This window comes from Scardinius erythrophthalmus (genome assembly GCF_964197995.2).
Source record: "Scardinius erythrophthalmus genome assembly, chromosome: 15".
NCBI lineage: Eukaryota > Metazoa > Chordata > Actinopteri > Cypriniformes > Leuciscidae > Scardinius > Scardinius erythrophthalmus.
This window is the reverse complement of record NC_138235.1, coordinates 16,925,475-16,952,581: the sequence shown is the minus strand read 5'-3', so window position 1 is coordinate 16,952,581 and position 27,107 is coordinate 16,925,475. Positions and strand designations below refer to the sequence as shown.

Sequence of the window (27,107 nt, the reverse complement as noted above, 5' to 3'; positions counted from 1 at the left end):
GCTGTGTTGATTTTGGGACTCTGACCGTGGTTCGCCTTCCATGGCCTAGCCAATATTTACACTGATTGCTTACATTTGGTTAGTAAATTCCCACGATTTTGACAGGTGGCAAAGCAGGACCGGCGGATTGGACTCTTGCTTGAGTTCTCTCTCTCTTTCGTTGTCTCTCTTGCGTTATCTCTCCTTTTCTGCTCTATTTCTCCTCTCCTCCTGCTGTTAACCTCCATGGAGGGAGGTGCTAGGACCGAAAGGAAGTTACTGCACTCAGTCAAGGCTGCTGTTGAGGCCAGTGACAGTGGAAAATAACTGTTTCATAGGTGATTGTTTCTGATGCCCAACAACCTTTCTGCCTTTCTCTTTATAGCAGCAGATTTTAAAGGCAGATGTTCGACTTCCGTTGAATGTGTTTGGGCCTAGAGCGGAAGGTTTTGTTTTATGAACTTCAGCTAATTACTGAAACTAATAACAAGGAACCAAGGTAAGATAATTCAATTTGTGGGAGTGTGTGAAGGTGATGTGTTTTTCTCTTTCAATTTTAGTCAAGGAATAGACTAAAGTGGAATAAGACTGGACAACTGGGCCTATAAACGTTGCTCTTCACTTTTATATGAAGAAAGGTGTATAGCATCATAATTTGGCTGTTTTGGAAGTCAGAAAGTATTCAAAAGGCATTGTTCAGATTTTTATGGCGTATGGACTTTTAGTTGCTTTTAGGACAAAAAAACCCTCATGAAATCTAATTGTCACAAACCGCATTCAGAAGTGGTGTGAAATCTTGATTACAATTATTTTCTTCTTTAAATGTTTATTCTCTCGAAGCAGTCAGATCAAATTCTAGGTATTTGTCATTTGGATGCAAAAGTTTGGGGTCAGTAAGATTTTAAAATATATATATTAATACTTTTATTCAGTAAGGATGTAGATCTGCACAATTCTGGATAAATTGAGAATCACGATTCTTTTTGTTTCAAATTGAGAAACACAACAGATTGCTAATGAATGTACAAGCATGAGATTTCTGACAGAGATTTCTGACCTTTGCCACTGCTTTGTTGTTGTATTAAGGTCATTCCCATAATTGACCTCTGACCTTTCTAGTGTCGTGAGACACTGTGTGACATATTGACAACGTCTTTTTATCCATAGAGGAGTTTGTGAATCCGCACAGAATCTTCTGTAGGCTGTTTATTGAATGTTTCTTCTTTTATGAATCATTTATTTTCCTCATTCTGGTTTCAGAGGGACATAATCACTATGTCTTTTCTTTCTTCTGATTTGGCTCATGGTCTTACCTGTCTGACTGTTTTCTGTTTGTGACCACACACTTTCTAGTAATGTGCTGTTGAGAATCCTGTTCAGCAAGTGTTTGCTCTGCCTGGGCTGAATTCCTCTGCTGCTGTAAATGGGGCACTGTGTCTAATTGCTCACACAAACACACTTACTGTAAAAAGGCCACTGACACCATCACACACACATTTTTGAGCAAGTGTGTGTGTGTGTGTGTGGCGAGCAGGACGAGGCCGAGGGCCGTGGGAGGACGGCGCGAGGCCGGTGGCGTAATTATGATGAGCTACACCTGTGAGACGCACCGGTCTCGCATCTCTCACGGAGGAGCGGAGGCATAAAGGAGGAGCGACGACAGTGAAGAGCGAGAGAGGACAGGCCTGTGTTTTAGTTGATGTTTTGTTTTTGGTTTGTGTTGCCAGCAGTCGTCCGTGAGGGGCTGCTGGCTTTTACTTTCATTTTTGTATTTGTGTATTTATTTATTAAATATGTTTGAATGTCCGCCGGTTCCCGCCTCCTTCTTCCCATAACATCTGAACCCCGTTACAGTGTGTTTGTGAGTCTATTTATTTATTTAGCCCTTGACACATTCACCTTTGGCTCTTCTGTAAAGTTGCTTTGAAACATTATGTATTTTGAAAAGTATTATACAAATAAACATAAAAATATATGTTGCTTAGATGAAAATACAAAATTCGCTTTTAGGTCAATGCACAAGATGACAAAGTCTTTAAAAAATGTTTTAAAACGTGCCACATTCTTACAAATATATTTTTTGTATTCATGTTATTTTCAAACGGATTTAAAAAGATTTTTTATTCTTTTGGCATGAAAAAAACAAAAAAAACAACTACGTATTGCATATGCATTTGTAGGAGTTTCCCTGTCAGACCTAACTTTATGGAAAGTGAGAGTTTAAAGGAATCATGCAACGTGATTTATTAAGTTTTGCGCTAGTCAATTCAGTGGTATTTGCTCCATTATTTACCACCCAAAAAAGCATGTCTTAACCAATTTTGTGCCCCACAACTTTCCACTCCCTTTGGTGCTTTTATTAGATTGTGACAGTATCTTATGGACTTGATACTGATGGACATGACAAATGATAACTTCACACTCATTTGAAAGTGACCTATAACATCCTATGACATGAAATTCATCTCAATTTAAATTATCTCATGGATGTGTGTCACACTCTCACACCACATGGACTTGTTATGTTTTGTCAACACCTGCCTTCATCACTCATTTGATGTCACGGTGTAGCGCGGAGTGAGAATCCATCTGCAGCTTTATTTTGGTCAGAGTCAAACAATTCCCGGGGCAAGACACAGCAGGGGCAATGGAGAAGGCAATACAGAATCGTAAACAGGGACAGGCTTAGGTCGAGGCAGGCAGCGAACACACACAGTTCAAAAGGACAGGCAAGAGGTCTGGGCAGGCGGCTGACAATCACAATCCAATAGACGGGCAATGATCGAGGCGGGCAGCAGAGAATCAAAAAACGGGAAACAGTCCAAGATCAAACTCAGAATAACAGTCCACAGTAGTAACGCTCAGAATTGGCAACCTTAGCAAATCTAGATTTCGCAATGGTGGTGTGTGTGGTGTTTCAGGTCAGTGTCCGGTATTGTCTATGTTAAGTGTATGTGTGTGTTGCTCTCCGTTTGCCATTCTGTTGGAACTATTGTAAATAACCCTTTATCCTTAATCGTATCCGTCTCCCTCATCTGTCTGCCAGCAACCACCCGTGACAATCTGGCTGTTGTAGTTCATGGTCATAGTGGGCCCGTCATCGCTGCTTGCAGTTAAATTATTTTCATTGTATACACAACAACTATCATTATTTTCAAAAAAAGTTTTCAACTATCTTTTCAAAAGAACATTTAATCCTTGCTGTAATTTCCTGTTTTATATTTGTTTTGACATTAAACTAAAATGGTTTTCTGCATGTTGGATATACACCACACTGACTTTGTCTGGCAAAGGTTTTTCAATTCTAATGAATATCTTCCTCTTTTTTTCCCTCAAGAATTCCAAAGACACTTTTTCTTCTTTACGATCTCATGATGGTTATACCACTTTGACATTATGCCTCAGAGAAAATATAATTTGTAGTGTTTGGATAAATATGTGACACACCAAAGTCAGCAGTTAAACTTCTGCAACAGGAATCCATTAATAACATGTTTATGCAGTGTAGATTTACAATGTACATGTGCAGACCTGCACATGTGAAAGATTTCGGGGGGTTTCTGCAAAGATTCGTGAATAATGCAACATATAATGTCTCCTAAGTGTTTCATAGCTAAAAGTAAGCAAAGCATAGCTGTGTACTGTAACACACTCATGTGCTCAGGGCACACCTCAGCAGTGAACACTAACGGCAAAAACATCTTGAATATTTTAAAAGGGAAGACACACAATCACAATGACGCAAATGGACTTCAATAGGGCTTGCAGGTCATTTAAGGAGAAGAATGAAGGTGTGGGTCACAGAAAGCATGAAGTGCTCCACCAAAAAAAACACTACAGATATAAAGATGGAGAGAACAGTGTTTGTGTGTTTTATTAAGGAGGGCTATAATATCTGGATTAAGTGATCTGTTAGCATTCTCATTCATCTCAATTTGCTGTTGATTTGTCTGGTTCAGGACACACAAGTGCAAGGTGTGAAATCTGCTCTCTTTGCTCATGGGCAATCAGATCCAGGTAAAAAAATTTTGAGCCAGTTACTTGAGCAGTCATTGTGCAATCAAGTGCCTTTGCCTTGGCCTTATAGAATGTTTAGCAAAGGTTTTATTATTACACAGCAGTTCATGAAATGAAGGTGAAAGTGTTTTTGCAAGTGTTTAACACAGTAATGCATTCAACAGCATTGCTTATTTAACACACCTTAATTTTCTTTTAAAAATACACTTAGAGAATTGTTATATTCTGACCACTTAGTACATTTCCTGACCCCTAGAGTGATGCATGCTATACAAAAGATTTCTTCACATTATGTTACTTTACCTACTGTATAACACGTTTTATTGAAAGTTGAAAGTAGTGATGCACCGATCATGATTTTTCATGACTGATTCTGATTTATTTATTTATTTTTACAAGCAAATTGGCAGGTTCCAATACCGGTTGCAGATTTTTTTTCTTTAAACAAATTTTGTTTTTTTGCTCAATAACAGACCAAACTGGTCTTAATCAAAAAATAAATATATATCCGTAGTCATTTGAATTTAGAGGCAACCACTGCATTTTCATCATGATCCACACAAAGATGCCAGCATTAGCAGTTTTTTATTTATTTAAATTTAATTGTAATCATTTCAGATTTAAAGCAAAAACAGAATGGTCTGACTTTAGATTTGTGAAATTATGCTACATAAGACATGCCTGCAAAAAAACAAAAACCAGCAGATGCAAATGAAAATGCAAATTCATTCTCTGACAGTAGGTGGCGCTTATAGGACAGTAGCAGTTTCTTTAGGTATCGTTGTACACAAAGCAGCGCTGTGCTTATAAACACTACTTTATACAGGAAGTAAGAGGAAAAGAAAATGCCATTGAAACTTTTGTGAAGACAGTCAGTTCCCTTCAGAGATACATTCATATACACCCCCAATTCAATATTTATATTTTTCTTCCTATATTTCGAGCATCATGTGAGCGTGCTGTGCCTGGTACAGTAGTTGCTCTGCTGGCACGTCTCTGTTCTCTTCTCTGCGTCTGTCTTCGGCAGGTCCGGTCTCTGCCATGTGTTAATGTCTTGTATACAGACTTCGTAATATTTCCACACAATTGACATTTTGGGAAATGATTGCAAGTCCAAAATAGAGATCGGGCGAAATAAAACTAACATCTGATTTATGGCCGGGTGACCCGTGCAGCTCAAGTAATGTGTTTTGTTACTTTTGTACTTTTTGTCTGTTCCCGCACATGCTTGAGTGTACATGTCTAGGAGACTACGTTATGAAAGAGAGGATTTAAAAAAGTAGTAGTTTAAAGGTGCATTGCGCAACATTTCATGTTAAAAATACCCGTTTTTCTAACCCATACATGCTTGAACAATTGCCTGATGGGCTGAATGAGCCCTTCTCTGATCACTGCGATTGCCTCTATAATCCTGTACAGTAAAATAAATAAGAGGGATTCGGGTCGGAATTTGAGACTGGGTCTATTAAATTGCCTATATTGCAGTTTCGCTTGTCACCAGAGGGGGCATAGTTCTGCAAAAACTCAGAGACTTGCGCAATGCACCTTTAAAAAAAATTTAGGCAAATGAATTAAACTGAAAAGTAAAGTGCATTACAAGTAATGTGTAACTTTACTAAAAGTAATCCGATAATGCGTTACCCCCAACACTGACAATAACGATAAAGAACCGTACAAGACATTGCAGGAAAATGTAGCTTAATAATTCAAGACAATATGGATTTACATAAAGAAACATGCCAGTACAACATATCTTATAATAGAACCACAAAGATGCAACCCTTCAGGCAAGTGACGTTCCATACCAGGACACGCTCACGATTACCCTATTTATACATGGAGCGGTACAGCTTACTACCAGCTCTTGGGGTCGTCCAGGCAGAACAGACCAGGCTTGACCCAGGATTTCAACTTCCGAAACTTCCGGAAGTTTTTGGAAATAGGGCTTTTATTAGTCTTTGTTTGGTATACACAAAGTGCAGAGGTGAGGGCAGATGCCCTCTTTTCTCTTTCCTCCTCCAGTCTTGTTCTGGAATTGAAGTGCACAGCAGGTAGCTGGAACTCAGCATTCAAGAGCTCTTCACCCGTTACACTCTATTTGCTCAACAGCAGGAGTGTGTGGGTGTGTGTGCGTGTCTGTACTGGGACGTGTGCGTGTGTGTACAGACCATATTTCCTGGAAGCTTGTGCGTGTTTGTTTCAATACACTAGTCATATCGTGATGATGAGAAGGTGCTGTCCCTAGTTTGTGACGAGGAAATTAAGTGATGTATTGAGAAGTACAATTTTGACTCCGTTAAGTTTTTATGTAAAAAATATTTTACAAATTTACAAATTATTGTTTTATAATTTTATCATTTTTACCTTGATGGTATATCTAAAAAGATAGCTAACATATACTGTATTTCAGTAGAGCTTTTTAGCAAATATTTAGTAAAAATTTAGTCTCCACCACTGCAGTTCATACAACATAAATAAACGAACGAACATTCGTAATATGTATAGCATATGCATCACAGCACTGCGTATGCGCGCAAGGTATTTTTGTACCCTTTAACTGGTTCTTATTGATTTGATTAATTCATGTCTACACCACCCCTTCCAACAAAATTTTATTCGAATAATGCTCAATTAAATATATTGAGGAGTTTGCATGAAGGGTTTTCAGTCTGATTAAGCCTTCAGTTCGATTACTAATGAATTTTTTGGTTGCATGTAAACGTAGCTACAGTATTTGACATGGTAAATTCTTGGTAATAAGTAATTGCATTGCATTTTGTTAGATGGGGGTATCAGTGGTTGTTTAAAGATTCTTGATGTTTAATATTTCTTAATGTTACATTTTAAGCTCTTTAGATTACCGTATTCATCGGAGTTCTTTAAAACACCACATAGATGGTTTTCTAAAGAACCGGAGAATAATAAATTCTTTGTTGAAACTAAAAAAGTTCTCCAATGACATCATACTGGTAAAGCCCTTTTGGTCCTAATTGGAACATTTATTTGTAAGTGTGTGTTTGAAATCTGTGTCTTTCTCTCTTTCTGTTTCTTTAGTGCTCTCTTTGAACAGCAGCATGGTTGTCATTAGCAGGTCAACATAAATGTTTTCAGAATGGAACATCAGTCAGGGCTTGGCTTAATTCTCACACACACACACACACACACACACACACACACACACACACACACACACACACACACACACACACACACACACACACACACACACACAGGAGCTCATACAGAAGGTCTGTTCCTTGTTTGTTGAAATATTCCATGCTTACCACAGGTACGCAGGCATATGAAGTTCTCCAGTGCTTCACACACACACACACACACACACACACACACACACACACACACACACACACACACACACACACACACACACACACACACACACACACACACACACACACACACACACACACACACACACACTCCGGCCATGTGGAAAGCTCAGTTGGGCTCAGGGCTATTGGGTGCTTCCTCTTCATTTGCATCTCTTATAGTTTCCACTGGGTTGTCCTTTGCTGAGTCAGTAGCTTTTTCGTTATGCATGCATACCTGCATATAGCAAGTGCTTGTCTTTGCATGTGTATTTCGGTACGTAGCTCAGTCTGGCAGTGAGAGAACACTTTTGCCTTAAGAGAAGAGCAGGAAACACACATGGGGGACATAGAGGTTAAGTCCCAAGTTAGTACGCAGGTTATTAGGGTAAAATAAACCCAGAGAGACCAGATCAATCTTCTGTCATACTGAAGGAGTTTAAGTAAGAAATAATTATTTCATAATTTTGTTATGTTTTGTTACAAATACTTGTACTACTCGTCTCATGAAGCATTGTGTAAAAGTGCTCATTTACTGCTGTTCTGCGAATTATCACAGACAAAATCCATTCATTTCAATTGGATTCCATCTGGAATTTCATGTGAGGGCGAAAGATTTTCTCATGCTGATTCTGCAAGAGGTTCAGTTTGGTCATGCGGATTCACATTGTTGAGCAACAGAAAGCTACTTGGTTTGAAAGTAATTCGCTACATTATTGACAGTAGACAGTGGACTTTTTTGCGAGCGCAATTTTGCTGAAATGTGACTGCAACTTAATGAAATGGGAAAAGTGACAATATACAATATAAAGTTTAATATAGCATAGAACAGCATTATATTTGAAGTTTATTGTAAAATATTAGAATATATGGAAATATATAAGTATTTGGAGTCTCAATTGCATCATCTGCAATGCTTCATAAATGCAATTCAAAATTATAAATGGATATTATCCAGCAGCAGCTATGCTTAAAAAGAGATTTGGTTTTGAAGTGGAGCCATGTGTGTTCTGTTCCCAGGAAGATGAAACTATTGAACATTTGTTTTTCTCTTGTCCAGTGATAAAAATATTCTGGCAAGATGTCATGAATTGGCTGGAAACAAAAATGGAGAGAATTACACAATTAAAGTTAGAGCAAATTCTTTTTGGTAATGAAAACCTTCCGAAGGAACTTTTTAGAATGTACAATATCATAACAATTATGGGTAAATACCATATTCATAAATGTAAATGGCAAAACAAAAATCCATGCCTAATGGTGTTTAAAATTGAACTGAAGGAATACTTTGCTTCTTTGAAACTTCTGAAAGATTCCAGTGATAACATTTATTCTCTATGTGAAGATGTCTCAAAATATTTGTCAATATAACTTGTTAAGCTTCCATGTAACTTTATTTTAAGAATATATGAAGACTGAGGACAATATATGTATGTGAACAACTTTGACATGCCTTATGGACTGAAGTGCCTTTGCTTAATTTATTTTATTTTACATTTATTTGTATTTATTATGTTCTGCACATAAGTCTCCCAACGAGAGATTTTGTAAATTGTGTTTTGTAAATAAATAAAAAATAAAAAATCTGCAATGCTTCATGGGAGTTTCAATCAGAATTTGATGTTACAATGTAAATGCGAATTCTGATTGGCAGAATTTTTTCAGCATTGTTTTGGAAAAAATAAACTTGAAATTGTATCACTGTTTTATCAATTATACAGTGTCATTAGACAGAAATATTTGCATAATGCCGCAGTCGTCCAATCACAATCAAGAATTATGGAAAGCAAAAATAGTGATAACATAGTCAAATGCTTCAACAAAAGCCATTCTTTATCATGTCAAAACATCTTTGAATATTTAATCTTGAGAGATTCAAGCTTTCTCTCTCTTTTTCTTTTTCTTTTTTCTTTTTTCATCCCGTCATGGCTTTAAGCCACCTTGTCAAGTCCGTCTGAGCTCTCTCTCATTTCACACATCACTGCGTTCACTCGTTTCCCTGCTTATCTACCCACTTCTTTATGGGCCCTCTATTCTGGCCTTTTCTCTTAACATGCCTACAATTTAGTTCCACCAGTAAAACTATCTCACAAGTAGATAAGCCTGACCTAATACAGCTTTCTGAAGAGCTGAGGCAATTTAAGTCATTTTGTTTAATTCTGCTTGATCAGTTAGGTCTCCACTTCATTTGCTTTCTCCAATTTTCTCCAAATTTGTGTGAAAGGCTAATTGTGTTGGTCATGAGGTCTGAATGACAGAGAGAAAGTTAATTTAACAATGGGAGAGCTCTACAAAATTGGGCCAGAAAAGAAGCTCATGATCGTGTGTGTGGGTTTATTTAGTTATCTTTTTTTCGTTTAAAAATATACACTGATTAAGCTGCCAATAAGAAAGGTGGTTTACATGTCCAACTGCAAATTGCTAGTTACATAATGCTCTCTTTTTTCCCCTTAAAGTTTTCTGTCACCTAAATCTGTCTCTTAAACCTTTCTGCATTTTTAAAATGTAGACTTATCTGATGCAGTTAATCACTTATATGAACATGGCTTCCATGTTAAATGTAATTTAGGAGAAAGGTTTTATGTTTTGCACATTGTCAATTACCATAGAAAATAATTTAACAGAGAAAACAGGCAAAATCAAATACACAATGAAGTGTTAGTTCACCCAAAAATTGTAATTATGTCATTAATTACTCACCCTCATGTCATTGCAAACCTGTAAGACTTTCATTCATCTTCAGAACACAACTGTCCCTCCATTGACAGTCCACGCAACTGAAACTTATTTATTTTAGTTTATAAAGAGATTGTAAAACTCAACCAAATGAATTGAGCAGTTTAGTCAATTTTTTTCTGAAGAGACACGATCGCTTTATATGATGAGCAGATTTCATTTAGGCTTTTATTCACATATAAACATTCATCAACTTGCACAGCAGTTGTGGTAAACAGAAGGTCAAGCATGTTCTTCCGTAAGAACCAATGAGGTTCATCCTTGTGTTACGCAGCACGTTTGAGCTTCAACAAGAACCAGTGAGGTTTGTTCTCGCGCGTCAAGCATGTTCAGTAGAGATTCTGTTTATGTTCACTGATCAATGTTAATATGTGAACAAAAGCCTCAATTCAAAATCGAGAATGAAAATGAAATGAAAAATGAAATCGAGTCTCTTCAGAACCGCTCAATCCATATAGATTAGTTTTACGATCTCTGACTTTTTGAACTGTCAAAGTGATAGCAGCGAGGACTGTCAATGAAGGAACAAAAATCTCTTAAATAAAAGCCTCTATTAATACTTGCAAGGATGCATTAAATTCATCAAATGTGACAGCTGAGTAATTAATAATGTTACAAAAGATTTCTATTTCAAAGAAATGCTGTACTTTTAAACATTCTATTAATCAAAGAATCCTGACAAAAGTAAGCCAGTTTCCACAGAAATATGAAGCAGCACAACTGTTTTCAACATTGATAATAATAAGAAATGTTTCTTGAGCTTCAAATCATCATATTAGAATGATTTCTGAACTGAAGGATGACTGAAGACTAGAGTAATGATGCCGAAAATAATGCCAGGAATAAACTACATTTTAAAATTTAGTTATTTTAAATTTTAATAATAAACATAAAAAACTCTTACCAAGTCCAAACTTTTGAATTGTAATGTAAGTATTTTGTGATTTGGAGAATTAATTTGAATTGGTGAATTAAAAAATTTTCATACAACCTGCTGATATTCCCCAAAAACTAAGTTTCATGGTGAGGTTTTATCTATAAATCGTATATTTTTGTACAAGTCAGATTGTAAGAATCCATACAAAATCACCAGCTTAGGAATTCTTGGTTGTTAAAATTAGATTTCTCTGATTTTGATTGCAGATTTGAGCAAATATCTTGATACAATTGGGATCTCTTCTGGAACTCCAGAGTAGACACTCAAAATGTTAATTTTAATGTTTTAATTTTTTTACTAATCACTATAAAAATTAGTTTACCTCCATTTATTCTCATTGCTATCTAGTATAAGATTAAATATTAAAAACTAGCAGATGTTAAATCTGATCTGATTTCTTTCACAACGGGCAGTTCTGCCTTATTTTTCTCTTGTTAACATTGCACTGCATTGACCATTTCATAGAAGGACCATTATTTCAAGATTATTCAACAAGACTTAAGCATTTTTAATCATCAATTCCCAGAGAGAGAGAGAGAGAGAGAGAGAGAGAGAGAGAGAGAGAGAGAGAGAGAGAGAGAGAGAGAGAGAGAGAGAGAGAGAGAGAGAGAGAGAGAGAGAGAGAGAGAGAGAGAGAGAGAGAGAGAGAGAGAGAGAGAGAGAGAGAGAGAGAGAGAGAGAGAGAGAGAGAGAGAGAGAGAGAGAGAGAGAGAGAGCTGACTTGCGTCCAACAGAACTAAATATTTAACTGAATGGTACGTTTGACTCATGGACTGCAAAATTAATTCAGTAATTCCCAGTGAAGGCCGTATTTGACAGTATGTAGACCTGAGCTTAGACTTGTGCTGTCTTGCCAAAGCCAGGTGAACCAAAGGACATAATAAATGTGTAAAGATAAAAACTTTGCAATGATTGCACTCACCCTTCCTCTGCTCTGAAATGGCCTTTATATGAAGAAAGAGAATTGAAAATGAATGTGATGTAGAGGGCGGAAGAGAGAGAGGGAGGGAGGGAGATATTTTATCCTCTGCTGGGACTAGTAAATATAAACTGATGCAGCTGTCAAATATTAGCGATATCTGATATGTCGCAGCTTTAAGTGACTGCCATAATCACCTTTAAAAGAACGCCTCTCACAGACGCTTGTGTGTACTCTTGTTTAGCGACGTAGGATTGTTGACGTGTGAGAACGACAGAAAAAGCAGAGCCTGGGGACAAATCTAAATCGAGTGATGGTATGTCTGTCAAGTTGCTAGTCTACTTGTTAATGATTGTCGTCGGGATGTGAGCTTCCTCATTGCACCTTCCCGAGAGATGCTATCGTGTACGCGAATGCGCCGTGAACCGATTTTCCAACCAATTCTCTACAGTCAAATCAATTTCACGCTCTCAGACAAGTTCTGCTAGCATTAAGTGAGTTTAATGGTGCTCTTGTTGTGTTTATTACCAGCGTACAATGAAAAGGCAGTAGGTTTAATTCTCGCACGCTAAAGACTGTGGAAAACAGATAAAACGCAAGAGCGTGAGATGAAAGTGAGCTCGTAATAAAAGAAACAAAATGAATGCGCGAGGGTAAAAAGGGAGGCTTAATGACTGTGTTTGACTGACAGGGATTAGTGCTGTAAGAACACTCGGTGTGATTTGGGTAATTACAGTGCTTTCCCGCTGTGCCTGACTGTTACCTTGACACCGCGGCAGTGCTCTAAGGACTCCTTTAGGAGCTGCGAGGTTGACTTGACACTCCAATAAAAATGGCTCAGAGGAACACCAATCCGTTATCACCCCTTGTCTTGTTAACATCATCAAATAAAACAAGTGCTTGAGGAAAAGTTACAAAAAGTGCAGTGATCTTTCTCCACCCGCACAAACGTCACTCAAAACTCATGCCACGGGGCGCATTTTGGGGCAAGAACGAAATTCTTGACTTGAAAACATTTCATGTCTTTAAAATGAACATTTTGAAAGCCGCTGTATTACTAGTTTTTCCCATTTTCTGTGGAGCTTGTCCACACAAACCGTGATGCCTTGGTGTTGCCAGATGCTATGATGTTCTGAGTGGTTTTAGTGTGTTTCTATGGATTTGCAAGGGAATTCTGGGGGATTGATAAGGTTTTAGTTGATAGACCAATAACGGGATATTTCAGCCCAAAATAAAAGTAAATAAAACCCAAATAAAGATGTTTTTAATTAAATTTCTGTCCCTTCACTGAGAGTCCATTCCACCAATTAAGACATCGTAAAATACATGATTTTGTTATGTTGAACAGATTTAATTTAGCCTTTTATTGAGGTATAAAAAATACTGTATGTGAGTTGATCAATGCGCATACATAGATCACTTCAAATATGGAAATATTTCTTCAGAAAATTTGGACTAAACCTCTCAATTCATGGATTAGTTTTACAATCTCTTTATGAACTTTTTGAAGAGTAAAATGGTAGTTGCGTAGACTCTATGGAGGAACAGAAATTTCTTAATTTCATCAAAAAGATCTTCATTTGAGTTCTGAAGATGAACGAAAGTCTTACAGGTTTGGAACAACATGAGGATGAGTAAATGATGACAGAATTTTTATTTTTGGGTGAACTATCCCTTTAAAGTGAAGTGATTTAAATAAACTGGGAGAAATGTTTTAAATCACTCTCTTTGGGGAGAGAAATATAACAAACAAGGTGAAAATCACCAGTTCAGTCACTTCACGCATTAACCGTGTGATTTGAGTTACACACCAAATTTGAATATTTTGTTCAAATCTCTAACCCTAATTAGCAGCAATAATAGTGATGGTACCTTAGCAAACACTGCTAATTACTATTCCTGGGGCTCCGAGATTTGAAACGTGCAAATGTTTGCTTATCTGAACAATGCTTGCTAAGTTTATCCTCCATAAATGAGTAAAAATGAGTCATGTTTGTCAAAAAGATTGCATCAGTCTGTTAACCCTTTAGAACCTTAAGCTAAAATAGGTGTTTTTCACATATTTAGATTTTTTGACTGTAAAATTCTAAAACAATGTGCTATCTTCATGCAAGGTTTCATATTTTTCAGAAATAAATTAGGTTTCAACAAATTACAGTTATTGACCATTACTGTTTGTGGTGAGTTTGTAAATAGAATTTAAATAGACAAAAAACAAAACAACAAAAAAAGAGAATAAATTGACTGATTTTTATGAAGAAAAAAACAGAAAAATCATGAACGAAAGAAACTGACACTTTAAAGTTGAAAAATGAAATATAATAAATATATACAAGTCTTTTTTGTGACTTTGGGTTGCACAGTTTTCATTTAGGACACCTTTTTTCATACACGCACATACATAAATGCATGCATACATGGGCATGCACACGCACACATACACATGCACACACCACATGCTAAGATACGCCTCCCAAGTTTCATTAAAAATCATCCCAATCCCCTCTTCTGCTGTCTACCTCTTCTTTCGCCATTTATTTGTTCGTTTCTTTTATTATTTTATGCAATCCAAAACACTCTAACATCATTTGCTGACGGAAAGCATGAAATTACCTTAGTAAGCGCATGTTATCTACTGTCAGGGACAATTTGAATGGTTTTGATAGTGCAAACGGTTGAAGAGTTACGGTAAAATGAATACAGCTTGTTGGTACAGTATGTGTCTGCGACGACACAGCCGCTTTAAAAGGGTTAAATGAGATCTGCAGTCCTTGGCTTTATGAAGGTGTCAGGCCTTTGATAAGGTCCAGCAAGACCTTTAACGCCCTTGTGCTTGTTTGTAGATCAGCCTTATAGATCAGGAGAAAATTGTGCAAGCCTCTATATTGTGTTTGCATTGAACGCCCTCACCACACACACCTTCTAGCGCCTCTGTTTTAGTTTTTCTATAGCTCTGTGTCAATCAGTTAGCCATGGTTTTCCCCCTTACATGTGACTGATTGCCTGGCTCATGTGTGAGTGTGTGGTCGGGCACTTGAAGGTCAGTAAGATGATTACTCTTGTGGGATTTCTGTGCTGTTTATCCTCTCTTTCCTCATCTGTTTTCCCCCCTTTCTCATCTGTTCCCGGAGTAAGTGTTGATAGGACCGTGCCTGCTTTTTAAATAAGATCTGGCAGTTGTGTTACATGTCCCTGAGATTGGATTTTGCCAAACTAATTTCCAATCTCTCTCTCCCTCACACACTCCATCTTTCACTTACTTACTCTTTCTCTTTTATCTTTTTTATGTTGGTTCGCAGCTACCCGATGGATTGATCAATGAATTTTAATTTGGGCCCAAGCATGATTTGTTAAAGTTTACTCAGGATGGAAAGGCGATACAGAGATGGAGAGAGGGAAGGAGAGATAATCATAGTGCGGCCTATGCTGGCATTCATTAAACCAGCCTGACTGGACTAGTCTAGAGGGGTTTAATTGGGTGCTTGAAAGGCCTCTGGAATCAATTGACTCTGAGAAAGGGATGAAGAGCGGATGAGAAATAGAAACAGTGACGGGATAGCAGATGGAATTAAAACCAGGCTGCCTGAAGGTTGCAACTCTCCTTGAATTGATTTCTGGACTTACAGAGGAAGGGCGGCAAAGTTTTTGCTAAAATCGAGACTGAGTAAACCCATATCATGCTTATTTCTGTACTTCCAACGATCACCAGTTCCTGAAGTACTGTGGTCCTTAAAACCTTTGAATGTCATTGCATTTTAAAATATCAAACCAATTGGCATTACAAATTTCAAACGATTTTATTGCAAATGGAGATAAAATGTATTGTGACACTGGTTGTCAGATGTTATTGGGGTTAATGTGATTAATTACACCTGTGGGTACTTTACTAGCAGTCCACTCTCATGTGACCCACGACATCAGTCATGTCACTGTTCTTCGCCATTTATGAAGATGATGACTCCTCTCCTGTGGCCTCATGGCACAGTGAAGTGCTCATCAGATCCTAACTTTAGAATCTCAGTGGAAGCGGTACATTTTTCTTGAATGGTTTAATGAATATTCCAAAATTGGACATTTTATTCATTTCACAAACTGCTTTTTGGAAATTATGGAATAGGGAAGTCGACATTTTCAGGCACAGGGATTGAAAAAAATGGCTCAAAAAAGTTAGTTCTGAGAAAATTAAAATATGTATATATATATATATATATATATATATATATATATATATATATATATATATATATATATATATATATATATATATATATATATATATATATATATATATATATATATATACAGTTACAGTATATAGATAGATAGATAGATAGATAGATAGATAGATAGATTTTTTTTTTTGTTTGTTTGCTGATGCCCAGTTGGTTTGATATTTCTATAATGATTTATGAAAGATTCTTGATCTACAGGGTGGTCCATTTATATGGATACACCGTAATAACATGGGAATGGTTGGTGATATTAAAGTCCTGTTTGTGGCACATTAGTATATGTCATGGTCACCACCCATCTTGAGGAGTTTGCCCCCTCACATATACTAATGTGCCACAAACAGGACTTTAATATCACCAACCATTCCCATGTTATTATGGTGTATCCATATAAATGGCCCACCCTGTAGATTTAGATTCATTGTGCAGTGTAGACAGAGGCATGATTATAATGGGAATTGTGGCGAGGGTCACTGATAAACTTGCGCTGCGTGATTAACAGCTCCAGCGAATATAAAGGGAGTAAGAATATAAAATTATATAAATATAATATATTCTTTGATCGCTTTCTGTATATAATTTAATCAGAAATTAAATAACAGATTATTTTCATGCCACTGAGAGAAACAATGTTAGGTTGATCGTTTAGTCACTGGCTTGATTTACTGACGCATAAACAGCAATAAACAATTTTGAGACAAAGAACGTCTGACTGTACATTAACTAGATGTACCGCATTGCGGTACAAAATATGACCGCCGCTCAGGCCTGCACTGGCTTTCCACAAAAATAAATGACGTGGAGTAATTTGGCTGTATTGCGTGTTTATGTATATACCTAAAAAAAGTAATAGTATGTGCATGTCTGTCTGTGTGTGTGTGTGTGTGTGTGTGTGTGTGTGTGTGTGTGTGTGTGTGTGTGCATGTGTGTGTGTGTTTGTGTATGTGTGTGTCTGTGTGTGTGTGTGTGTGTCTGTGCGTGTATGTATGTGTGCGTACATGTGTGCACGTGTGTGTTTGTGTGTGTGTGTCTGTGCATGTGGATTTGTATGTGTGTGTATGGGTGTGTGTCTGTGCGTGTGGATGTCAGTGTGTGTGCATGCTTGCGTTTCTTTGTATTCCTGCATGTGTGTGTGTGACAGTATCATCCTAAACCAGCAACCCTTCGCTCAACAGCACCATCTACAGGCCGATGAGTGTACAGTCACTAAATGTGCACATAAATGAATTTATTTTATACCCCCCCATGGATGAAATTCTACAAAACTTAGCAGAGGATACCCCCAGAGGATGTCAAGTTAATCATACACATGAAATATGGTGCAGTTCTGAACATCTCCACTGAAGATAGGGGCGATTAAAGCAGAATAATATTGCATTTTCATTTTTTATGGGAGGGGCGCAAATCACAAATGAGTGATTATGGGCTAGGTTGATGTGGGCCCTTAAGAGCAACATACCATAAAAATTTCTTCATCCTCGTTGCCACGGTTCAGGTAGTTATTTAGGAAAAACTGCATTTTTTTGGGTTTGGGGGGGCCCAGCGCGCGGGGGGGGAGTGGCCCCCGGGGACCAAACGAAATTTTTCCGTAGAAGTCTAGTGGGGCTACATGCCCACCAAATTTCATGTTCCCCGGTGCTTCGGTGTCCCTGGTATCGTTGACGAAAAATTTACGGGGGCCCCAGCTCAGGGGGGGAAGTGGCCCCCGGGGACCAAACGAAATTTTTCCGTAAAAGTCTAGTAGACCAACATACCATAAAAATTTCTTCATCCTCGGTGCCACGGTTCAGGTAGTTATTTAGGAAAAACTGCATTTTTCTGGGTTTGGGGGGCCCAGCCCGGGGGTGGGAGTGGCCCCCGGGGACCAAACGAAATTTTTCCTTAGAAGTCTAGTGGGGCTAAATGCCCACCAAATTTCATGTTCCCCGGTGCTTCGGTGTCCCTGGTATCGTTGACGAAAAATTTACGGGGGCCCCAGCGCGGGGGGGGAAGTGGCCCCCGGGGACCAAATGAAATTTTTCCGTAAAAGTCTAGTAGACCAACATACCATAAAAATTTCTTCATCCTCGGTGCCACGGTTCAGGTAGTTATTTAGGAAAAACTGCATTTTTTGGGGTTTGGGGGGGCCCAGCGCGGGGGGGGGGACTGGCCCCCGGGGACCAAACGAAATTTTTCCTTAGAAGTCTAGTGGGGCTACATGCCCACCAAATTTCATGTTCCCCGGTGCTTCGGTGTCCCTGGTATCGTTGACGAAAAATTTACGGGGGCCCCAGCGCGGGGGGGGGGGGGAAGTGGCCCCCGGGGACCAAACGAAATTTTTCCCTAAAAGTCTAGTAGACCAACATACCATAAAAATTTCTTCATCCTCGGTGCCACGGTTCAGGTAGTTATTTTTGGAAAAACTGCATTTTTTTTGGGTTTGGGGGGGCCCAGCGCGGGGGGGGGAGTGGCCCCCGGGGACCAAACGAAATTTTTCCTTAGAAGTCTAGTGGGGCTACATGCCCACCAAATTTCATGTTCCCCGGTGCTTCGGTGTCCCTGGTATCGTTGACGAAAAATTTACGGGGGCCCCAGCGCGGGGGGGAAGTGGCCCCCGGGGACCAAACGAAATTTTTCCCTAAAAGTCTAGTAGACCAACATACCATAAAAATTTCTTCATCCTCGGTGCCACGGTTCAGGTAGTTATTTAGGAAAAACTGCATTGTTTTGGGTTTGGGGGGGCCCAGCGCGGGGGGGGGGGGTAGTGGCCCCCGGGGACCAAACGAAATTTTTCCTTAGAAGTCTAGTGGGGCTACATGCCCACCAAATTTCATGTTCCCCGGTGCTTCGGTGTCCCTGGTATCGTTGACGAAAAATTTACGGGGGCCCCAGCGCGGGGGGGGGAAGTGGCCCCCGGGGACCAAACGAAATTTTTCCGTAAAAGTCTAGTAGACCAACATACCATAAAAATTTCTTCATCCTCGGTGCCACGGTTCAGGTAGTTATTTAGGAAAAACTGCATTTTTTTTGGTTTGGGGGGGCCCAGCGCGGGGGGGGAGTGGCCCCCGGGGACCAAACGAAATTTTTCCTTAGAAGTCTAGTGGGGCTACATGCCCACCAAATTTCATGTTCCCCGGTGCTTCGGTGTCCCTGGTATCGTTGACGAAAAATTTACGGGGGCCCCAGCGCGGGGGGGGGAAGTGGCCCCCGGGGACCAAACGAAATTTTTCTGTAGAAGTCTAGTAGACCAACATACCATAAAAATTTCTTCATCCTCGGTGCCACGGTTCAGGTAGTTATTTAGGAAAAACTGCATTGTTTTGGGTTTGGGGGGGCCCAGCGCGGGGGGGGAGTGGCCTCCGGGGACCAAACGAAATTTTTCCGTAGAAGTCTAGTGGGGCTACATGCCCACCAAATTTCATGTTCCCCGGTGCTTCGGTGTCCCTGGTATCGTTGACGAAAAATTCAGTAAGGTGACGAAAAAAAAAAAAAAAAAAACTTTGACAATCCCTATATGACCGCTTTCGCTAGCTACGCTAGCGGCGGTCATAATAATTACATATCAGAAATCACTGATCACCGATCAGGCATTAGATTTAACATAGAGACTTGTTGCATTACTGTCAGGTCCATATCTTACAGTAAAAAAAACTGTTTGCAAAACTGATTAACCAAAGAATCCACAGTGAAATATACCAAACAAACAAATAATGCTCAACTGAGACATTCACAATGTTGAAAATAAATAACCACATTCCTAGCATTAGGATCCTTTGGAATGTACATGTAATGTTATTTTTCATCTAGTGATCCTGTATCTCTCTTCTCATTAACGCACCAGTGGGCGGGGCCAAAGATGTGATGATGTAGAAGTAGGCTTTTATTTGATTCTGCAGAGGCGGTCTTTCGTTGCACTATAATAACGGCATAATGAGACAAAATTCTAAACGATTCGTTTTCTGAGCTTGGATGCAATAAAATATGTTTTTGGACTAACAAGGACGTTTTGAGTTCTGAAACTTACAGGATGTTTTTACATTACAATGACCTCTTACATGTCAAAAGTTTAATGATTTCTTAATTCATGACCACAACATACTGACCACAAACCTTTGAATGGTACTGTATATGTCTCACTAACACGTGCATTACTCCAGCTCTATCAGTCTGTCTGTCTCAGTCAAGAACACACTCATATTTTTACAGCGTGGCTCAGTACGATTGCAGGCAGGAGCTCTGGTGTGGTTCGCCATTTCTTTTTTTAAATTGCCCCACGGACCAGCAGTCATCAGCTTGTCTTACCAGGCTCAGCAACTATCTAAATTATTAATCTAAGTCTGGGAGCGTGGACACTTCACAAGAAAACCCCAGAGGCCAGACAGGTCTACTGTCCAGACAGAGAGACATTTTACCCAGTATCTTTTTTTGATAAATGTAATGTAGGTTGGAGCAGTGGCCCTGTGGTTAGTGCTCCAGACATGAAAACCAATGAAAGAGAAGCAAGCTCAATTCCATCTCATATCGTGTACTGATCCCTCTCTTCTCCCTGATTATTTCCTGTCTCCTCTCAACGTACCCCTGTGTTCAAAACCTTAGACTAGTCCACGACTGAACTGGCAGCGTTTGAGTATGAAGACGCCAATTAAAGAAACTTGTTTCACACTGGAAGTCAATGCACCATAACGAATAAAATAAAATGTGATCTACAGGACTATACATGTTGTGCATGATGTGCTGTTAATCGCTCGCGAGGTCTTCGTGTGTGTTTCCTTCTCTCTTCTCGGAACAAATGAGTCAGTATTTCTTAAGTGTTGTATTAATTTCTGGCTTGTTGAGGAAGCCGTGCAGCAGCAGGAATTAATTGCTTCTTTGCAGTGGTTATGTGAAGAAGCAGCATGCTGCGTGGTGATTAAAAGCGCTTCACATGGAATATGAATAAGAGCATAAATCACGCCGAGCGGTGGGCCGCGTAATGAGAGAAACCGCTCACGTGGCATGTCTGGGTCAATCCACGATCTCAGCGATTACTGAAGGTCATGGGAGGGAAGGAATCGAGATCAAGAAGATAGCAGCACATAAGGTGCATCACATGAACTGAAGTCAAAAAATTTGATTTGTGTATTTGTTTTATTTTGTGTATTTGTGTTTTGTTTGTTTTTGCTTAGCTTTTTGTTTCGCTTTGTTTTTTTTTTTGCTTTTGTTTGTTTTTTGCTTTGCTTTTTGTTTTGCTTTTTCGTTTTCGTTTCATTTTTTATTTTTTTTTGATTTACTTCAAAAGTCAGAAATGTGAGATATAAACACAATTCTGAGGAAAAAAAGTGTGTTTTTTTTCCTCAGAATTGGACTATATAACTTGCAATTCTGACTTTAGAACTTGCAACTGCGAGTTTATAACTCGAAATTCGGAGGAAAAAAAAAAGTCAGAATTGTGAGTTAAAAAGTTGCAATTATCTTTTAATTTTTTCAATTCTATGGCGGAAGCAAGCTTCCATAGTTTAGCTTTTTGTTTTGCTTTGCGTTTTGCTGTTATGTTATGCTTTGAGTTTGCTTTTGTGTAGTTTTTGTTATGGAATAAAAAAAGCAGATAGTCCAGCATGTTTATGCATTTTACCTTTAAATTCTGTAGTGACATTTAAGGGGATCTTCAGGTTGTTGTATCACATTTCTGCTAAGTGTGATGTTCTTCAAGTACACCATTAGAGGCCTAGATCACAAAAATAGACCGAGAGATCAAGAAAGAGAGGAGAGAAATCATGACACATGGAAAAGGGTGACAGACAGACAGAAAGGGGATGAAAGCCGCCTGTGTATCAGCTTTCTCTCACCTATCCATCACCTTGGCGGCAGCAGGTCTGTGGTTGGGCCTGTTTGCTGTCACTGAAGCTGTAGTGAGGGAAGCAGCCATTTCACATCATTGATTTACATTAGTCAGAGAAGAAAGCAGAAGAATGACTGAAGGGAGTGACTCACGCACACACACAACCCCATGTGTGCAGCCTTTTAATATTGCATTGGGTGTTTGGTGTCTGCTTTCTACTTGATGGGGTTTAATTTAATCTACGGTGGATAACTTTCTCTCTGTGTGGGGCTCTTTTCAACGCACTGACAATTACAGAGCGAGAGGAGAGAGGGGGCAGAAGAGGAGAAAAGCCAAAGTAACAAGACAGAAGATGGAAAAAGAAAAGGGGGATTATGGATGGAGGGAAACATAAGTGGGAAGAGGGAATGAGTGGAGGATTAGAGGAGAGGATGATGGAGTGACAGAGACAGAGATGTGTAAAGATGAAGAGGAGAGAGGGTCAGTGTGGGCTCATGGCTAGAGGCAGGATGAGCGTGTGTCTACTGTCAATGTCACCTTAACGTGTCTCACTGCTGCAGAGAAAGACACTTTCCTTACAAAGACTCTCATTGAGTGGTTGACCTGATTGGTTCAGACCTTCCTTAATTGCTCAACTTTGCCCAGTAGTGTTGTATCATATGAGAACATTTTACTTTCTGACTTTTCTGCTTGTTCTGCTAATAAGACCTGTATGTATATGCATTGCATTTTGGCGAAGAATTATACCAAAGAATGATAGCAATTTTGATAGAAAGTTTTGATGAGAAAATAAATATTTTGTACTTTTACAGCTGTCAAAATTAATTATTAATATTAATAATAATAAATAATAATTAATATTTATTTTGATAATTTATTCATTTATTTTCCGGGAAATTATTTAAAAATGTGCTTTGTTTTCAATACAGTGTATATAACAATATATAACAGTGTATATTAAATATACGTGAAAATATATATCTGCCTATATACTTCAGAAATGGGGTTCCTTTGCTACATCATCACTATATTTGGGGTTCTTGGGATCAAAGCACTTTGAAAACCCATCATAGAAATCAGAGAAATTTGGGGATCTGCTCTTTTGACTTAGCAACCACCCAGAACACCCTAGCAACACATTAAAACCACGTAGCTACAAGATAGCAACACCCAGGAACCCACCCATCTGTGCGGTTAAACAGATCCAATGGAGAATGAAAGGACATTATTTGAGGATAGAGACTGGTGATGACATCAGGATACGTCGCATCATGCCAGACTTGACCATGTTTAATCCACATGACATCATAGTACCCTTAGACCCTGACTCTTAATACATTTTGTTAACCAAATTTCACACATTTCAGAATAGCGCACAAATGCTTCTACATCTCAACAACTGGCTTCTTGAGGCCGAAAAGAACACCAGTTCAACCCTGCTTTTGTCTCGGGTGAATGGTGGGCCACTAATTACCTCTCCTCCCTTTTCAGTGTTTGCTCTTCTGTAATACAGCTTAACATATTCACATCCCACCCTAAAGATGTTCATGAATATGCACAAGCCCCGTCAGTTTAATCCTCATGACTGACAGGTTGACATCTTAATCAGAGTGATTGATGGAGCGCTGGTTCCATTGGTTTGGGACATCTCCTCCTCGCCCCTCCCTCCCTCTCTCTTCTCATACATTCCTATGGCCGTTCCCACACTGTCATTAGCCATCACGCTAAATAACTTAACCTCCCTCGCTAAGGTCTCTTTAAGCTCTCGTCCTGATTGCTCCGTCTGAATAAACCTGTCGCGCTCTGTTTTGCGTGAGTGTGTGTGTTTGTGTGTGTTTTTGTGGTGTGACGCTCACTAAGCCCCCGTGCTCTGGTAATTGGACCTGCTTTCTCTCAGCGGCCTTCGAGCGCAGTAGGAGCTGGCAGTGCGGCGGGGGAAAAAAAGAGGCCAGAAAGTCATTCTGCGCGTCCAAATGCACTGCACAAATCCATGACATCAGTATTCTGGTCAGACTTCAGTTCAGACACAAAGAAAAGAAGCGAAAAAGGAGGGGAAGGCAAGAGAGAGAATACGAGAGCGAAAAAGAGGCACGCACAAAAGTCTTTTGACTAGGAATTAAATGTGGCCCGTAGCTGGCTCTTTTTTCTTTTTTTCACACCATGTCTTTTAGTACAAATAAGTTTCAAGCTCACAGAACAGAAAAATCAATTGCCGCCATTTAGAGCATACAGCTGAAAAAAGACACTGAAAAGAGTTTGACACACACACACACACACACAAAAACATGATGAAATAAACGCTTTAGTTTTAAACGGGTTTTGTGACTTTTCCTCCTTGTTTTTCAGAACACGGTGGAACCAGACACAACTAGAACAGCCGTGAGCCTGATACTCTGGACCGGCAGGTGAGTGACAGGATGATGGACAAATGACACAGGCACTTATTAAAAAAAAGCTGCCGTCTTGTATTGGACCCTCCCAGCTATATTTGACATGTTAATCATTCTTTATATTGGATAGATAAAAAAAAAAAATGGGAGTGGAACTATGGCATATTGAAAGTGGTGATATAATAACCTGTCTCAAAGTGTTTTGACACTTAATCTGCACTTAAAATAATTTAAATTGTATTACATTAGATACAATACAGTATATCGACCCCAGTGTAACAATAAAAAACAAGTTTGGGCTCACTCGGTAAGATTTTTAAATGTTTTGGAAAGAAAGAAGTCTGTTATTTTCACCAAGGCTGCATTTAGTCGATCAAAACTACAGTAAAAAAAGAAGTAAAATTGTAAATATCATTAAAGGGATACTTCAGGATTTAGCATTAAGCTTTGTATTAGTAGAAAACCTGTAGTATTTTCGAATTACCGTGCTTTCCACCCTCATAACCCCTGAGACGAGAGATTTATGTATTTTTTTGTCTGGAAAAAATCCTCCGATGACGCAAAAATCGTCATTTTGCGTCATCGGAGGATTTTCTGGCCAGAGGCTAAAGACTACAGCCAGTAGATGGCGTTGTTCCGCATGTTTTCAGCCCGCCCATAGAGGGTGGGATCTCACTCACATAATGTACACACAGTCAGCCGTCTTTCTTTGGAAGCTAAGCTAGCAGGCTCTTGTTCTGTGGAGAAAGCTGAGTAGTAGGGGTTACCATCCTCCTTTTCCCAGACTTGTCCGGCGGGCGAGATCGTTCAAAATGCCTGGGATTCGGCTTTTGCTTTCTGCGGTCGCCATTCATTGTTTACATGCACACCTCTTGTTTCAATCTAACTGAATTCATTCCGATTGGTGAATCTAAATGTAGTGTTTACATGAACGCTAAACAAGTGATCGGTTGATGTGCGTTTTAACATTGCTAAGAAAATTCCCGCTCCTCCGTGAGAGATGGGAGACCGGTGCGTCTCAGTAATGACGCCACCGGCCTCGCGCCGTTCTCCCGCGGCCCTGCTTCTCCTGCTCGCCACAGTAAACATGATGAATGGCGACTGTAGATCGCAAAAGCCGAATCCCGGCGACTGTAGAACGCAAAAGCCGAATCCCGGACATTTTGGGCGATCTCGAAATCCCAGGCAGACTCGTCACGGAGACTCACTAGTAGCCTAACCTTGTTGTTTTCAACTGCGCTCTCTAACCGGTAGGCGTGGCCTCCTAGGGCAGCGAAGCAAGTGCATTCTGGGAGTTGTTGTCTTTCATCCACATAAGCCAAAAATACATTTTCTGGCTTTTCTCAGTCTAGAAAGCTCCAAATTAAAAAAATTCTTCACATTTCTTCTACATAAATGACCTATTTTAAATATACATTCATCTTTCCAGAGGTGAAGTATCCCTTTAATAACTGTTTTCTATGTTAATATATTTTAAAATGTAATTTATCCCTGTGATCAAAGCTGAATTTTCAGCATCATTAAATCATCATTAAAGGATCATTTATATTTGAACAACTTTTTTATGTTCTAGTCATCTAGTGCAATTTTATTTCTTTATTTTACATTTATTGTACATTTGAAAGTGTCAGTATTTTTTGTTATGTTGTATTTCATGGTACAGACTCATTACTATGTTCATATGCAGTACCACGGTACCCTAAAGAATGCTGAGATTAACAGGGTGCATGTCCAAATACGTACTATAGTACATATCCAAAAACATTGTACAAAAACACCATGATACTTTGTGTGAAAGATTAAAGGAGAGTGTGTTATGATGTCTACGTAGCAGATAGGAATCGTTGATGCAGAAGGAAAAACTGAAATGACGGTATAAATATATGAATGAAATAAAAGGGGTGAAAGTAGGACACGGGGTCAGAGCTCTGTGGGGTTCTCAGCTACAAACACACGCACACAGCACAACCTTTTTGCATGGTAGATCGACCCTCACTGAAAACACACAAATGCTTCATTACTTCTGCCTCATAGACACTTACAATGTCCTGACAAAGAATGACCTCACACACATACGGACACACACATACACATACAATACCAGTCAAAGTTTTGACACACCTACTTATCGATTTTATTAGTATTTTCAACACAAATGGAAGTATTGGAATTTATATTTGTCTACAAAACTAAGAATTTACGCATTTTAAGACTTTTTAAAGGTACAATAAAAGTGGTTCCGGATCAGCCATGGTCACCATTCACTTTCATTGTATGGAAAAGAGCAGCTTGGACATTTTGCTAAATATCTACTTTTGTGTTCCACACAAGAAAGTAAGTCATGTGGATTTAGAATTTTTTTAGTCAAAAATAAAAGTTCTATGATTCAACTTTTGAAACAATTGATGCATACATTTGTGGTCAAGATCTTTTGGTATTGACAATGAAAATCTACTCCAGCACGTCCTTCCAAGACTTTCAATAAAGTTAATGTCTAGACTAAGCTACAGTACTGTGAAAAGTTTTAGGAACTTGTGTAAAAATGCTCAAAGTGAGGATGCTTTCACAAATAATGTCATAAATAGATTTTATTTATCAATTACCGGTAACTTCCGTTAATTAAACCAAATCAGTATTTGTTGTGACCACCCTTTGTGTTTAAAACAGCTTTTGTCATAGGTACACTTGCACATAGTTTTTCTTCAAGTGTCTTGCCGCTGTTCTTCTGGATTTAGCCTGTCTCAGTGTTTCTGTTTCTTCATGTAATCACA

At 38.9% G+C, this 27,107-nt stretch overlaps 1 protein-coding gene across 6 annotated transcripts in view; it reads left to right on the top strand.

Annotated features, from left to right (window-relative positions):
• sulf2b (sulfatase 2b) overlaps positions 1-27,107 on the top strand; it is a 143,115-nt gene that overhangs the window by 3,007 nt on the left and 113,001 nt on the right. For all 6 annotated transcript variants that reach the window (XM_081386425.1, XM_081386422.1, XM_081386420.1 and 3 more), the window contains exon 2: positions 24,293-24,351. The gene's annotated coding sequence lies outside the window, so the exon portion shown is untranslated. The remainder of the gene's footprint in view (positions 1-24,292; positions 24,352-27,107) is intronic.